This window comes from Paroedura picta, chromosome 1 (assembly GCF_049243985.1).
Source record: "Paroedura picta isolate Pp20150507F chromosome 1, Ppicta_v3.0, whole genome shotgun sequence".
NCBI lineage: Eukaryota > Metazoa > Chordata > Lepidosauria > Squamata > Gekkonidae > Paroedura > Paroedura picta.
In genome coordinates, this window is record NC_135369.1 from 99,327,710 (window position 1) to 99,344,426 (window position 16,717).

Sequence of the window (16,717 nt, forward strand, 5' to 3'; positions counted from 1 at the left end):
AATCTAGAATGCCACTCAACAGGAGAGAATGTGCTGGTCTCTAATTGTCTCCTAGTTGCTCCCTAAAGGTCTTCTCTTCTTTGAACACCAGACATTGATTTTCCCAACACCCCTTCTCAAGGTCTAGTATACAAAGTCAACAAAATTCATCTTCTTAGATAGACTTTCAAACTTTTTTCTCAGGAAAGTGGCTTGATAAGTATATCTGCAATCACTTCATCTGTAGGACAGTATTCCAACTCAACAAGCCCTTCTTCTTGCAATTTTCTTACTAGATGGTGCTTCACATTCATGTGTTTAGTTCTTAAGTTTATCTTCTTCATTGTGCAAATTTTATGTACCCTGGGTACATAAAAGGAGATGTACTGGTTTGGGTTTCTTTATCACAAAGTCTTGCATTAATTCCAATATCCATTTCAGTTGTTTGCATGTATCTGCTACAGATACCTATTCAGCTTCAGTTGAGGACACAGCTACAGCTTCTTGCTTCTTGATGTTTCACCTGACTACTCCACAACCATAGAAGAATAAATATCCATTGATTGACCTGCTATCTGTAGTACCTCCTGCCCTGTCTTCAGCCATGTATCCATTGTTGATTAGTTTCAGATGTGCAGTGCCATGCAGGTACTTTGCAAGTCTTTTGATAGCATCCTAGTCCTTTTTGCTTAGTGATTCCATCTTTCTACATGACATGCCCACAATGGCTGAGACCATTTGTTGTAGATACATCCATTTATTGTATCTATATCTTGGGTATAGGTATCATTCTGCCTTGCCCTGCCCAAATCCTCCCTTGATTAGCATTTGATGAACTTTCTCATTCTAGTAATTCACAGCCTTTTTCAATCCATATATGCTCTTTTGCTGTTAACACATGAGTTGTTTATCTTTGCAGTCTTCAAATCCTGGTGGCTGTTCTATGTAAACATCTTTGTGTATTTATCCATGTAGAAAAGTAGTCTTTGTCAAGATGCTCCATATGCATCTTCCATGCTGCTGCTATGCTCAAAAGCATCCTTATTGAAGTGACTTTTCTTCTTATTGACGTGGCTTCTTTTCTTGCTATGCCTTCCCGTGCAGAAGTCTCAATATATCTACTACCTTTGCTAGATAAGAAAGTTTTCTTGGTGTTGCTCCTTTGTTTGATCTGGTTAATTGACTCATACTTGACTCTGCAGTCCCTTCTGGTTCTTCAGTCTCTGCAGGCAAGTCATGTGTGCTGTCCATAGTGCTCAGATGCACTGTTTCTGTTTGCTGAGTTTCATTTTTCTCTGCTGGTGTAGATCCACTGATGTCTACTTTCCCCATATTTCTTGATTTCTCCCTTTCAAAAATGTAGGCCACATTGCAGATCAGGACTATTTCCACGTTGAGTATTCCATATCCTTTGCATCCCAGTGAGCTAGATTAGTGTAGTGGTTAGGAGCACAGACTTCTAATTTGACAACCTGGGTTTGATTCCCTGCTCCCCCACATGCAGCCAGCTGGGTGACCTTGAGCTCACCACAGCACTGATAAAGCTGTTCTGACCAAGCCCTAATATCAGGGCTCTCTCAGCTTCCCCTACCTCACAGGGTGTCTGTTGTGTGGAGAGGAAAGAGAAGAAGATAAGCCACTTTGAGACTCCTTTGGGTAGAAAAATGCAGCATATAAGAACCAACTCTTCTTCTATAGCCTACAACAATGCCTTCTTCTGCTCTAAGATCATCTTGGTCTACTTTTCTTTAGGAATGTAAGTGTAGGCATTTGATCCAGACACCTTTAGATGATTAAGGCTTGGTTTGTTCCCATATCACAGTTAAAATGGTGTATTGCTGGGACCATTAGTAGGTAATCTGTTTTGCAGAAAGACAGCAATATTGATTGCTTCTCCACATAACTTGTCAGGTAGTTCTGCCTCAAGCATAGATCTGAACATTTCAGTGAAAAGTGATTTCTCCTTTCTGCTATACCATTCTGCTCTGGAGTGTATGGGACCACTCCTTGTTCAGCTAAACAATTCTAATGTCATGTCCCATGTTATCAGTGTGAATTGGTAGCAGCTTTTTTTGAAATCTGTTACTAACTATTGCCACATATGTTTTTAATTTTTCTAGCACTTGACTTTTTAATTGAGTAGGTCACAATAAATCATGAAAAGTCGTTAATAAAAGTGAGAACATATTTATTCCCACTGGGGGTTTAAGTTTGCATTAGTCCACAAATATCATTGTTTTATCAGGTTTAGGTATTGCTGCACCTGGCATGTCTCATGCCTTTGTCCCATCCCCTTTGATTCAATGCAATGCATTCCTTTTCCTTCAAAAGCACATTCGCTCACCTGCATACCTTTAGTTAAATTTTGGCTTTTAATTTTATGTTTTTGTAATGGTTCCTGAGTCAATGCCTTCTGCCATTACAGAATATCCATTTTCAACACTTCATGTTTCTTTCTCTTCTTCATCTAATGTTTTAAATGAACAGACATATGGGTCATGCAGGCACTGGCCAGATACCAAATCTGACTTTGGTACACAAAGGTGCACATTCTCCCCTACTGGCAAATAAGAGTTTTATATTTTAAAAAATCCCTATAGGAGTGCTATTTCATTCATTCATTGAGGAGTTAAGGTTAATTTCAAGGCCATTAATCTTTTTCTTGAGGTTGTACTGCTCACAGACACTGGCAACCTGAGGTCTGTACATAAACGATATTCATATCCTCAGAACTTCTTTACCTCACTTTCTATCGTTGCCTAACTTCCTTTGCTAAACACCTGTTCAATTCCCAATTCAAGATCTTTTAAACAGTTGTCTAAATAATCATAAATGAGTTGTGTTTCTTATAATTAGGTAACAGTCCTTCCTTCTTTTGTTCTTTGTATATTTTTTTCTAACTTTTAAAACACAGAGTCCACACATTTTTTCAGGGATACAGACATTCTGCTACTTCATAATTTCACTATTCGGTCACAGAAAATTATACAGGCATTCCATTTAGATCAGTTTTCTCTTTAAGCTTCATAAGAATGCAGAGATAGGTTTGACAGTGGGTGTCCAATGCTTGATCAGATTTCAAGAGCTAAAGGCTAAAGTGTCACTAACTGCACAATTCCTTACCCAGCCCCACGTGTAAAGAGTTTTAAATAATTTTTGAAACTCCCAGATTTTTAGGAAGATTCAGATTCAGATTACCTTTATTGGCATAAAGATTTTTAGGAAAAAAACAATGAAAATTTGATATTTCATATAAGTGTCTTAATTTCTTGCCATGCTAAATTTATTTACAGATGGTGAATTCAGATTTCTTGGTACAAAATTGTGTTTATCCATACACATAATCTGCATGCTGGCTACCACCCCCCTTAAGTGTAGAGTATAAACAGTCCTTGCTATTTCTAATAATGGCCCCCTTCGTGAGTTGTGGACAGCCTGATTTATGGTTTTGCTTTTAAATCTAGGGCATCTCTGTCTACCACCATGACTGAAAGATGAAACCAGCTTATTGCAGGCTTAGCTGTATACTGTCCCTGACATTTCTTATGTTTATTCCACCTTTTATAGCTTCATAGAATTGCTTGATATTGTCCTTTTCCCTGCCTTCCTTCGGAGAAAGATTGGTTTCTTTTGTATGCATAGAAGTATGGTAGTCTCTGTTGTAACATAACACTGAGTTATTCTCTCAATATTTAGCCAAGCTCTTATCTAATTATTTTAAATAAATTAATCCTATTATGTCCAGTTGTACACCACAAAGAATTCATTTCCCTTCATGGTGCCTATCATATTCAGAATCTTTCTATTTCATAACTTTGGTCTGCTTAGAACTCAAGATCATATATCCCAGGTGTAGTCATAACAGAAATATATGCATGAGTACTGTTAAGCCATAAAGAATCTGGATGAGTAGCTTGCACATGAATTGCAATATGTATTTGCTGCAACTCCTGTAATATTAATACAAATTAGTAGCATGCCCGGGCAAATAAACTTTGAGGCAAGAGCAGAAGCCGTTCAGTGCTGGCACTTCTATCAATCATGGTGGGTTTCAGCAACTGCAGGGACATGCAGTTAATAGCAACAAGAATTTTAATGACATACGTAAACAAGGAAGCTATATGAAAAGGTAAGAAGTAAAAGCTTGGCTACAAAGGTAAGTTTTTAACTAGCTCTTTTATGTGTGCCAGTTATAATATAATAATAAAAGTTTATTTTTAGCCCGCCCTTCCAGTATTGCTCAGGGCATGTAATACTAGTAAAACATCATACAATAAGTTAAAAAGCAGTAATTCATCTGAAACATCACATATCTAAGTGCCCACAACTAACATCCTCGACAGGGGAGTTTAGCATCGGGAATTGATCTTCCGTCTCCCAGCGGTGAGGCCAGTTTTGACTGATGGTTGTTATTGTAGGCCCTGACCATAACCCTGGTGAAATAGCTCCATCCTACAGTTAAGCTGCAAGAGTGCCCTCCCGGGTTTCTTGCCCTTCTTCCCAGGGGTCTCTTGGAACAATCAATAGAATGGGAATGTACTCAGATATTCAGTCTAACAACAGGACTGCAAATCATCTGCTGCAGTTTTCATAAGCCCCACTGGTTTCCTTGGAGCTCTCTCTGGCCTGCCTTGCTTGCAGGTGTTTTTTTTTTTCCCCCTTCCTCAGATCTCTGCCGTCTCTTTTCCCTCCCTTTTCCTCTAACACACATGAAGCTGCCTTATACTGAATCAAGCCCATTGTTTCACCTAGGCCAGTATTCTTCAACCAGACTGGCAATGGCTCTCCAGAGTCACAGGCAGAAGTCTTCTGTGTACAAGGCAGATGCTTTACCACTGAGTCACAATCCCTCCCCATTTGCAAAGTTTTTATGCCTGCTATAGGTGACTGATAACAGAGTGTACAATGCTGGACAGATAGAAAGCAAAAGGAAGGGGGAGAACAGGCCAGGATGTGGAAGTGCCATTCTGAGAACAATAATTGTACATATATATAAAAAATGTCAAGGACACATCTCAAACGCAGGAACAAGGTGGAAAGAAAGAATGAAAAAATCTGCTGGAAGTTCAAGAGAATGGAATAGTTTGGCAGGATAAGACTGTTTTCAGGGAAGGAAACTTAGAAAGAGCAAGGAAATCTAGCCTGTATAAGTTCAGACAGTCTGTACTGAGTTGTTGTTCTCCTAACTTAACTGAGCTACTAATGGAGTCACTTAATGCACACTTTAGTTGAGTTGTTGACAGCTGAATTTGTGCTGTTCAGTTTCGCAAAATGACACTAAGAGAAATGGCACTCTCTTGCTCCAAAGCATTGTGCCTAAGGTTGAGACCCAGAGAGTGTTCAACTCTGCTGCAAACAGAAATATGCAAACAAGTTCCTTGTTTGGAAACCCTGAGATAAAGAATACTAGCCAAAATGTCAGGAAAAGATTATTTATTATAGTCACATTTCTTGAAGACTATCCAAATGAAGAAAATTCAGTAGTTGTCAACTGTACTAATTGTTGGGTAACCAAGAAGTGATTTGTAGAGCAATAGCTCAACTACCCTGCAAAGCCAAACCCCACTTATTTTCATGCTGCTCCTTGACAATTGTCAAAGATTTTTTCCCCAACCCACTCAGTTACTCATTAGAATTTTGGTTTGATTGGCTAATGCTGATATGAAGATTATTTGTAAAAATCTGCCAGTTAACACTAAGAATTTCCCAAATAATATTATCTGGCAAATTGCCAACATTAGTTGCAGTTAGAATCATAGAATCATAGAGTTGGAAGGGGCCACACAGGCCATCTAGTCCAACCCCCTGCTCAACGCAGGATCAGCCCTAAGCATCCTAAAGCATCCAAGAAAAGTGTGTATCCAGCCTTTGCTTGAAGACAGCCAGTGAGGGGGAGCTCACCACCTCTTTGGCAGCCTATTCCACTGCGGAACTACTCTGTGAAAAAATTTTTCCTGTTATCTAGCCTATATCATTGTACTTGTAGTTTAAACCCATTACTGCGTATCCTTTCCTCTGCTGCTGATGGGAACAGCATCCTGCCCTCCTCCAAGTGACAACCTTTCAAATACTTAAAGAGGGCTATCATGTCCCCTCCCAACCTCCTTTTCTCCAGGCTGAACATTCCAAAGTCCCTCAACCTATCTTCATAGGGCTTGGTCCCTTGGCCCCAGATCATCTTCATCGCTCTCCTCTGTACCCTTTCAATTTTATCTACGTCCTTCTTGAAGTAAGGCCTCCAGAACTGCACACAGTACTCCAGGTGTGGTCTGACCAGTGCCGTATACAATGGGACTATGACATCTTGTGATTTTGATGTGATGCCTCTGTTGATACAGCCCAAAATGGCATTTGCCTTTTTTACTGCTGCATCACACTGCCTGCTCATGTTTAGTTTACAATCCATTGACAACAACTCTTTGAGTGCGGTTCTCTAACCCATTCCCTATCCACCTAACTATCTGAAAATCCAGATTGCAGTCCTTCAATTTATCCATCAGAACATCATGGGGAACCTTATCAAAAGCTTCACTAACATCCAAGTAAATGACATCACCCGAATTTCCGCGATCCAGCAAACCTGTTACTTGGTCAAAAAAGGAAACCAGGTTGGTCTGACAGGACCTGTTGGAGACAAATCCATGCTGAGTTAGGCCTTTAAGCTTGACTTCAAATTTGGTGCCTGCCTTTTCAACACCAATCTTTTTTCTATGGCATATTTTTTTTCTGCAACTGCAACCAAAAAAGGACAATTTTTGTAATTTGGGTGGGGATGTCACTTGCATCATGTAGCAAACAGTATCCAAAGTTTATTATTATTATTATTATTGTTGTTGTTGACACAATTGCCTTACTGCAGCTGTGTGGCAGTGTCAAGCAAGCACCTTCAATTCAAATCCTCATGGTTCAGTTCCTTGAATGAAAAGGAGCACTATGGCAAACTAAAAAAAATTGTTCTGAAACTGATGAATTTTTTATAACTGACCAAGGGGAATCAATGCAGAATGAAAAAGAAAACCTTTCAGATATGTGCAGTGAAAGGGAGGGGAAATACAGACCACAAAGAAAACCCCATGGACATTAAAAGTGAAAACGTGGAAAACTATCTGTGCATAAAAGGCCTTAGAATGCAATATGTATCAGAGAGAATTTGTATTTCTTATTAAAAGAGAGGGTGCATAATTTAGAGGCGTGTTCTTTACATACATCCATTCTATGACTCTTAAATGGCAGCTATGCCCATTTTTCAGATCCTCAATAGAAGTAGTGGAACATAATACTGCAGCTGAAACCTGATTTTTTCTAAATTTTGGTCATAATCAAATCGTCATGAAAGATATTTACCATTACACATAATTCAAAGATAACTGAAATATATGTGAAACATATTCAGAACTAATCAGATTTTTTTTCATAAAGATGTTTTCCACATATATGTTATTACTATTTTCTGTTGTTGTTGTTGTTGTTGTTATTATTATTATTATCATTATTATTATTATATAGTCCACAATGCAGCAAAATTATTGCATGTGGTGGGAATTGCAATACTACAGTATCCATTTACTTCTATAAGGCATCTGTAGATTCTTGCACAAATCTAGTCCACTGAGATGAAAATAAGATATTAATGTAATCGTGCGTGATAGAATTTTTATTTTGTTTCAATATACTCTGAATTTGTAGGTATCTCTGCTTTTATCTCTAAGGCTATAGGTAGTTTTAGAGATCACCAAGAAAGCTTTTAAATGTTTTTATTTCTTTGTTTGTTTGTTTGTTTAATATACTGCCCTCCCCTGAAGCCCATTATTGAAATCAGATATTGTTTTAAATGTGGAGGTGTGGATACATATAATTGTAAAAGAAAATGAGCAGAATGCACCATTTATTGAAACTCAGGTCTTGTGCCCTAAATTTACTTACAAAGCCATCCTAAGTCCTACTTCTAAGCACTGTGTCGGCATATCCCAAAGATACCTAGCCCCATTAGTATAGTTCATTCCTGCCCTGCCCTGCAGCAGTCCAACAGAGGTAAAGGCTGGTCCCTAAGATACGCTGGTCCAACACCTTAAACCAGAACTCAACTGGTAATCAGTGCAGCTGCTGGAGAACCAGTCATATGTGGGCCCTCCATGGCATCCTTGTGAGGACCCAGGAAGCTACATTCTGTACTCGTTGCAATTTCCCAGTCAGGGATGAGGACAGTCTCATGTAAATCAAGCTACAGTAATCTAGCCTGGAGGTGATCATCACATAGATCACTGTGGTTGGTTTTCAAGGTCCAGGTAGGGCACTAGTGGCTTTGCCTAGTGAAGATGAATGTCAAAGTGAAATTAATTCAAAATAATTTTCAGCTAAACATCCGGAAGAAGTTCCTGACCATTAGAGTGGTTCCTTAGTGGAACAGGCATCCTTGCGAGGTGGTGGGTTCTCCTTCTATGGAAGTTTTAAAACAGATACTAGATAGCCATCTGACAGAAATGCTGATTTTATGAACTTAAGGAGGCAAGAAGGAATGTGTTTGACTCTTGTGGTCCTTCCTTGCATAACCAGGGAATTGCTGATCGCCACTGTGGGATGGTAGATGAACTTCCTCCAGGCCAGGCTGGATTCTGGAGATTTTTAATGGTGGGGATAATCTGGGCATGAAATTGGGGTCACTGTGGTTAGGCAGGTAGTTGGGAGTTATTGCATTGTGCAGGGGGTTGGAGCAGATCACCCTGGAGGTACCTTCCAACTCTGTGATTATATTATTCTATGTTTACTGCCATTTCAAAGGTTCCCTGCTCCTCCTTAATAACTTATGAAAATGGCTGGCCATCATCAAACTGGATAGACTACTTCAAGAATTATAAAGCATGCTAAAAATGCTATAGCATTATAACATTATAACCCATTTTTTTAAATTACATTCAGGACACTTTGGGGGGAAGGGGGGAGGTGATCAAGGACACAGAATGGTGGGATTAAGGGGCACAATAAAAATAAAGGTCCAAGTAGGCACCAACTTGTAAAAAACACACTTTTTTTGAAAAGGGGAAGAGAGCAAAGCATGATAGAGGCTGCTTCCATCAGGCTCAGTGCAGAAAGCATGTCACAAATTACAGCCTCGGAAATAAGGGGAGTAAACTCCAAATGCAGAAATGCTAGGGACAACTCACAGCATCTAAAAGGAATCCAAAATGAGGCTACAACAAGGCATGTCTCCTAATGCAGAAATGGTCCCAATGTTACAACATTGTACTATTATAATGAGTTTTAACATAATACACATTACACTTTTAAAAATTACTGTATTTTACTGTGGACAACCAGAGGGGGTGGGAAAGTAGAAGGCAGGATGAATATGCAACACCGACAACACGAAATGGCAGCACAGTGGAAAACCAACTTCAAATTCAGGCATTCCTCACTGGAAAACTGCGAGTGAAGATCTGTAAAGGGGGATTCCGAAAGTGCAGGGTAAAATTTGGGTCTACTCCTAGGGAGGTAAAATATTTGTGTAGAAACTTTTGCATTGTTCAATTCTTTAAGAACACTGATGCAGAGGGTTGCTCTTGTGTGGAAATGGTACCAGTTTCCTCATCCTGTAACACAACATCTAATCAGTTGTGCTAATAGCACCTAATACGTCATGCAGCCTGCACTATGGTGGAGTCTAGATGGATTACTGGATGACACATAGCAACCTATCCACTGTGCTATACATTTGTTCACAGTCTTTCCTGCTCTGGTATATGGCTGGTATCAAAACAACATCTGGTGTGAATGATGCCTAATGCTGTAGCTTATTTCTGTGTGCATACTTGAAAGTGTAAACAGGCAACTGTTCCTGAATGTGTGAGCTGTGAGTTTCACTCTGGCCTCTTCCTTTTATTTTGCTACTGGTCAGCCTGGTGTTGGGCAAAAGTTGGGCTTTTCCTTCTTGCCAACATTCCTTTCAGAGGAATCCAAACCCAAGACTGCTTAGGGAAAAGTTTAAGGAAATAACAGTTGTGTATCATCTTGTTGCTGCCCTACGTTCTGACTTACCCTTGCCTGGCAAAAGGCCAGTGCACACCTTCAAACCTGAATATACAGGAGGGCTCTTCAGATTGGTGGCTCATTCTGTTAAAGATAAATATATCTACTTTGATATGCAGCCCTGCATGGGAAAAGAGAAACAAACTGCTTCTGGTGAATGTGTTTCAGAGGCATGTGGGGCTGTAGCTGGGAGTGGCTACGTTTCCTTTTCTGTGTGTGCACCTGATGACATGGATAATTACATAAAGGAAGCCCACATCTATGGAGCATTTATTCCACAGGGCTTTTCATGCCACATTCTTGCTTACAGTAAAGGGTGCTATATTCCCACCTTTCTTATTTTCTGTATGCAGGTGACAGTGAGCTAATGTAGGCACATCACCAAATTCTGGCAGACTGTCGTGGGGGAGTTATTCTGTGCCAGGATTGGTGGGTTACAACGGGGTTCCTGTGGACTCTGGTGCAATTACTATGTTCTCTGAACCCTGGCATGAGGTCCTTGTTTATTCTTCTCTCTGCTGTTGAGTGAGCATAGGGTACTGGCTAATGACACTGGTGTCAGGATCGTAGGATTGGTCTGTTAGAATTTGTTTTAGAAGCAAAACTTCCTAAAAAAACAAACTGAATGAAAAACATTACTCTGAATTAATCTATTTAGAAATTTCAATTCATATATTTTAAGCATTTTTGCCTAATATTTTAAATGTCAGATCTGCCATAATCACTCATATGCATTGTATGCTGAGTCATGTGGGTTTCAATAGCTGACCTTTATCAGATTGGCATCTGGCAGAGAGCTGGTGGGTCATTCTGCTAAAGATAAATATATTTACTTGAATGTACTGCTGTGAAGCGGGAAGGGGACAAACATTATTAGTTATCACTAGCTGTGATTTTACCTTCATTTAATATGCATGGTCATTGTGGAATTCTTTAAAAAATGGCAGACAAATTGCAAAACCACTATGATTATTATTGTAAATAGAATATGATTGTGCTTTGAAATGTGCAGTGATAGCCTCACCTAAGCACAATTCTTGTACGGGGGTGGGAGGGGGGTCAGAAAAGTAAAAACACCAAGAAACATAGGGGACCACATCAGGGAGATGTATTTTCTCATCTCCAGGTTTTCTTAAACACTGAAAAAAAACCGTGGGGACCTCAAACTGGATCAGGCTGAGAAAGCTCTCCCCTGTATTATTTCCTGGCAGAGTCATTGCCAGGATTTTCCCTGCACGCATACAAAATAAAAGCATTATTTCGCAATCATGTCCATACTTAGCTGCACACCCAGTCTTTCCTCTCCTACCCTCACAACATTTAAATTAAAATGCTATTATTTCAAAATATTGTTTATATTTAATTTACTCTGTTGTGCAATAAGAGGAAACGATTACATGGGACACAATATCTGTAAACCGCTCCTGCGGAGCAGAGTGGTAGAAATGAAGCCCTAAGGAATAGGTGGGAGGAGAAAGGTGTGGAGCCTGTCCATGTTAAAAACTCTGAGCGGCCAATTGGGAGCCGCGATTGGCCGCTGTCATTCTGCCCCCAACTCCCCCACCCCTCCAACATGGCCCACCCCCCATGGTGGCCATTTCAGTGCTGGCCTCTGGGAGAGAAGGTGGCCCAGCAGCCCAGGCCACAAACAGGCCACGGGAGCCTGGATGGCCGCCTGCAGCCTTCTGCCAGCCCCAGGGACAGCTGCCCTGGGCCTGCCAGAAGCCCGGGGGACCCTGCAGAGTTGGCTGATGGTGCGGCCTTCTGCCGGCCCCAGGAGCAGGTTCGCCGCATCTACGATGTGGTGAGGATGCCCCTGGGCACACCAGAAGACCATGGGAAACTGCCCGGCCGCAGCTTCTGGTGGGTCCAGGGACAGCCCCGCCGCTTCATAGAAGTGGCAGGCCTGTCCTTGGGCCCGCCAGAAGCCCAGGGCGGCCTCCAGAGTCAGCCGCCGCCACACCCTTCTGCCGACCCCATAGGCAGCCTCGCTGCGTCCTGGACGTGGCAAGGCTGCTCCTGGGCCCACCAGAAAGCCACGGGAACCTGAGCTGCTGCCCGGAGGCTTCTGCCGGGCCCTGAAACAGCCTCTCTGCATCATCGACACGCTAGGGCGGTCCCTGGGCCCTCCAGAACCCCGGAGCAGCCTGTGTGCCCGCCCAAGGGCCCCGCCTTCTGCCTGGCCCACGGAGAGCCTGCCCCTGCCACCCCAGAAGGCCCCTGCCAGCTGCGGACCCGGCTGCACCATCAGGTAAGCTGCCGCGGGGGGGCCTCCTCTGTCCCTTCCCCTGGCCCCTTCTCCCCTTTCAAGGCCCATTTTTAGAAATGGGCTTTGATACTAGTACTTAAATGATTCCCATAATGCCTTAAATACCATACAGAGAATGGAACAGAAAACAATCCCTTTGGATAAACTATATCCAGCCAAGAGATCAGCTTAGCTCTTAATTGGTGGTCACCCACTGATTATGGCCCAGGACCTTCATTGATTGATTGAGTTATTTTCTCAGATTTCTTGACTGCCCCCACAGTGAGCCACCTCAGGGTGCTATACAAAATGGCATATAATACAATATTTAAAACTGGTAAAATTTAAATTTAAAATTCATTTAAAAATTGATAAAACAGAGATTAAAAATTAACAGCAACAGTTTCTCCATTGCAGGCTATTGAAATTATTCCAAATAGGTCAGGCTTGTAGATGGACAGATTATCACCAGCTTTGCCAGGAGCTGCCTGGAACCACTCACCAAGACTCCCTGGTGCTTCCTTAAAGCAATCTGGGTGGAGCCCCTGCAGCCCCAGAACAGGGTAGATTCATTACACAATGGGGACATAGACATTCTTACCAACAATGAGGTGGTGGTAGTAATAATACAACAGCTGCAGACAACTAAAGTTGCCAGCAGCCCTTAAATACACCAGTATAACAACCAACCATTCCAGCAGGGAACACAGCTATTTTTTCACACATTAGCTTTCTCTTTCTGTCTGTCTTTCTCTCTCTCCATCTTTCTCACTCAGACATGCTATAAAGTCATAATGGAGGGAAGGCAAAACTCCATACTGTGCTTATTCCTCCTTCCTCCCCCCCCCCCCACCTTTGCAGTTATGCTAATTATACCCTTGGAAGAAGAGATTCCTGCAGGGGAAATGACACAGAGGGAAATCCCCTCCCCAGCCCCAGCAATAAGGCCTTGATCTAATTTACAGTCTCTGGCAGCAGTTTTATTATATTAACAAAGTTAGGGGGAGATCAAGTAATGGATTTCCTTGATAATATATTGCCTTATTGTAGCACGTAGTTTAAACTTGTAAACAGGACTATTTGCTTAGAATATTCAGGATTTCCAAGTACAAAGAGTCATTACGCTTAAGTTTTAATTGATTTTCATACATGGACTGTTTCTTTCCCAACTTCATGGTAGATGTCCGAATAATTGGTATGTCAGACTCCAGAATTGTATTCTCCCACAGGAGGCAAATTGCTCTCTGATCACATTTGAAATTGACCCTGAAGACTGTTCTATGTCTTGGCTGAGCCAGGGCACTTCAGATCTCTCTCAGCTAGGTGGTGGATTAAGGAGCTAGGCAAGACTCAATTAAATATAAAACAGCATAGTCTTCAGGAGAAATGTTCCTATCTTAAACCATATCATATTCCATCCATCTGAATGAATTATTCTGTTATAAAAGAACAGATCACTAAAAACATGTCTAGAACAAAAATCTGCATTTTTTATTTTGTATACACAATTCACAATTTTTCATACTTTGACATCTAGAGTGTTCAACTGAACTCGCAGGAAGATTTAATATTGTCATCTCTAGGACTCTTAATACTGAGCTCCAGAAAACTAACACTAAACTAAAATAGTTCCTAAATTCAAACAATTTATTTCTAAGGCTAATAGCCTTGGGATGCACCTGTAAGAATGCTGGAAAAGGACCCTCATATTCATGGTTCCTTTTAGTCTTTTGTAACTAATTGTAACAGGTTGTGTTACTACATATATAGCGATTTCTAGAGTATTCTGTACTCAGAATTCATTAAGAAACAAAATGTTTGTATATCAACAAGCATTTTCCCTCTGGTTTCCATGTTTCTATATAGCATTGTGCAAACTTATAAGAGTTAATTAAGAAGCAATAAGATTTTTTTTAAAATCCTAATATTTTATTGTTATTGTTAACATATTACCATACCACCAGTTAATATTAATTTCAATTTACAATTGGAATTGCCAAAATCTACCTTTTTCCTTTCCATTTGCAAACTCTATTTGTGTTTAGAAATATCACCAACCTTTGAATAATGTTTCCTACAGTTCCGTGAAAATAGGCATTTCTGGATGGAGATGACTGTAGTTCATGCACAAGACAAAGCCTGATTTTCAGAACTCAGGCAGAAATATGCCCCAGCCTCAGCTTTGCCTGATCTCAGCTGTTCATATTATACCAGCAATACTGACTAGCTGGTGGGACAGATTGCTCCACAAACTCTGGTGACCCTGCTGCAAAGTCCCTCCTTTTCTGTATCTTTAGTCTAAAAACTTACTTGTCTCTTAATTGGGTTTTTAACAGGGTAGAGTTCACTTAAAAAAAAAAACACAATTAGGTACAGCTGACCAAACTGCTGTAAAGGTTTTTAAAGGTTGTGCATCCACTTGAAAATAAGGTTATTTATAGGTCCTGATTTAATGAACTTAAAAAAAGTTAATAAAGTTTTCTGAATGTAATGTGGAGCTATCAAATGTATTAACTCTTTAGTCACCAATCATTAAAAGGAGGAAATTTTCCTGAAAATGTTTAAACTCAAAGTATTTTAAGTCACAACATTTTAGAAGTGTCAAAGCCATCCAATATCTATTCAGAATTGCAAAATATTTGAGCAGAACAATCTCATGACTGCAACACCATGCTTCTGTCAATGCTATATTCTCCCAGTCTTATACACTACACACCACTGAAGCAGAAAACAAAACAATACAGCACAAATAAGAGTTAATAGGGCTGCTCTCACATCTTTCATGGACATTTCAGGAGCCATCTTGTAACTCACTGGGAAAGAGTGGTACAAAGGGACACAGGAGCCTCATTCCTGCTCCAGATAGCCATCAATGGGACTTCTGTGATGGACAGAAGAATCTGCCTTCTATTCTTCCCCATTCAGCTTGAACCAATCAGATTTGAAATGCTGAATGGAATGCTGAAGTCTGTGTGTGTGTGTGTGTGGGGGGGGGGGGGAATCTGAAGTGATTTAATTTTCAACCAGCAGAAAAAACAAGTTGGGTTGTAGAGGGAAAGTGAGGTATCCTAGTACAGGCAGGGGGACTCCACTAAGAAGTTGCATAGAGAGGCAGAGTTTTGGATGTTGTTCCTATTTTTGCTTCAAAGCTCATCAGGGATTTAAACTCAATTGCTCATGTCCAAATCCATTATTTTAACTAGTGCATTATGCACAGTCTCCCACAACTGGCAACCCAACAAGATCATGCCAATTGTCTGGAGCTTGGCTATGCTCATGCTTCATGCTGGAAACTATGGCTACAGGGACAGACTGCCTTTCAGATTTCCACACAAGCCTTGTGATAAACTCATCTATGTCCTCATACACATTGCAAACATGGCAGGGGAGATGAAAGTACGCAGGACAGACAGGGGTAAAAAAGGTAACCTTCACACTTACAGCCCTTGAAAACCAATTATGTTGCATAATACATTTGAAGAAGAAGAAGAGTTGGTTCTTATATGCCGCTTTTCCTTACCCGAAGGAGTCTCAAAGCGGCTTACAGTCGTCTTCCCTTTCCTCTCTCCACAACAGACACCCTGTGAGGTGGGTGAGGCCAAGAGACCCCTGATATCACTGCTCGGTCAGAACAGTTTTATCAGTGCCATGGCGAGCCCAAGGTCACCCAGCTGCCTGCATGTGGGGGAGCAAGGAATCAAACCTGGCATGCCAGATTAGAAGTCCACACTCCTAACCACTAGAGCTGCACTCCAGGCACACATGGGTAGCTTGGTGCCTGTCCATTCTTCCTTGGTGAGATATGACAAATATACTGCTAGCAGAAACATAAGATATGTTTCTGATATTCCTTGAAGGGCAGTGTATAAAGCATGACTTTTCCCACGAATCATCCTCTGACCTACAAGGCTGTCAAAGAAATCTGACAGTTTTCATGATTTCCCACTATTATGCTGTCGTCCTCCTACAATAATTTCACAGCCTTTAGGGAATGCAATTTGGGTCATCAGCAAATTTGAATTATTCCATTGCATACCAAACAATATTTAAAGAAAAAGTTTGAAAATGGCTGCCTGACCATTAGTAGCACTGAAGTTCCTCCTGTGCCTCATGTTCAGAGGAAAGGACGCACAGTAATGGGTTTAAACTACAAGTACGATATAGGCTTGATATCAGGGGGGGAAATTCACAGTCAGAGTAGTTCAGCAGTGGAATAGGCTGCCTAAGGAGGTGGTGAGCTCCCCCTCACTGGCAGTCTTCAAGCAAAGGTTGGATACACACTTTTATTGGATGCTTTAGGATGCTCTGGGCTGATCCTGCATTGAGCAGGGGGTTGGACTAGATGGCCTGTGTGGCCCCTTTCAACTCTATAATTCTATGATTCTATGATTCACTGCCCATTCTGCATGGCGGCAGCCACATTGGGCCACCAGCGCTGCAGTGCTGTGGAGCAGAAAGCTCCGCAAT

At 41.1% G+C, this 16,717-nt stretch overlaps 1 protein-coding gene across 1 annotated transcript in view; it reads right to left on the minus strand.

Annotated features, from left to right (window-relative positions):
- ESR1 (estrogen receptor 1) overlaps positions 1-15,923 on the minus strand; it is a 284,464-nt gene extending 268,541 nt beyond the window's left edge. The window contains exon 1 of the mRNA XM_077349643.1: positions 14,309-15,923. The gene's annotated coding sequence lies outside the window, so the exon portion shown is untranslated. The remainder of the gene's footprint in view (positions 1-14,308) is intronic.
- Between the last annotated feature and the right edge of the window lie 794 nt (positions 15,924-16,717).